Below are 515 nucleotides of genomic sequence, written 5' to 3' on the forward strand. Positions count from 1 at the left end.
GATGATGAAACCTGTGTCGTTTTGGGGCCTGGAAACAAACTGAAAGGGACAAAAATTTATTGCAGCGCTAAGCCAACCCGCGCTGTCAGATTTTTTTAGGCCTCCGTGTGGCCTCTGTGTGGGGCGTGGAAGTGGTCAGCAAGGGGCGCCCACTCCGTCTGTCAGCCACAACGTATTTTGCTGTCTTAATTTTGGTCGCTGCAGAATGGTGCCAGCAAGGAGCGATCAAGTGGAAGTGGCCTCCAAGCAGCGCACACTCTGCGTAATTTAGAGTAGAGTAAGACTGATGGTCCTAATGTAACTTTAACTTGTTGCTTTTTTGTCTTAGATATTATTTTGCCACCCATGTCTTCAACACCTCCTGTCAGTTTTTTAGTTGTGCTTTCTAAAGACGAATCCCTTAATACAATAATATTGAAGTGAAACCTTTCAAAGTTTATTTTTAACCTAGATTTCCTGTGTGTATTTCAAATTATTCAGAAACACTTTCCATCAACATAAGCTTCCTTGGCCTC

Source organism: Aplysia californica, unplaced genomic scaffold, assembly GCF_000002075.1.
Source record: "Aplysia californica isolate F4 #8 unplaced genomic scaffold, AplCal3.0 scaffold00109, whole genome shotgun sequence".
Taxonomy (NCBI): Eukaryota; Metazoa; Mollusca; class Gastropoda; order Aplysiida; family Aplysiidae; genus Aplysia; species Aplysia californica.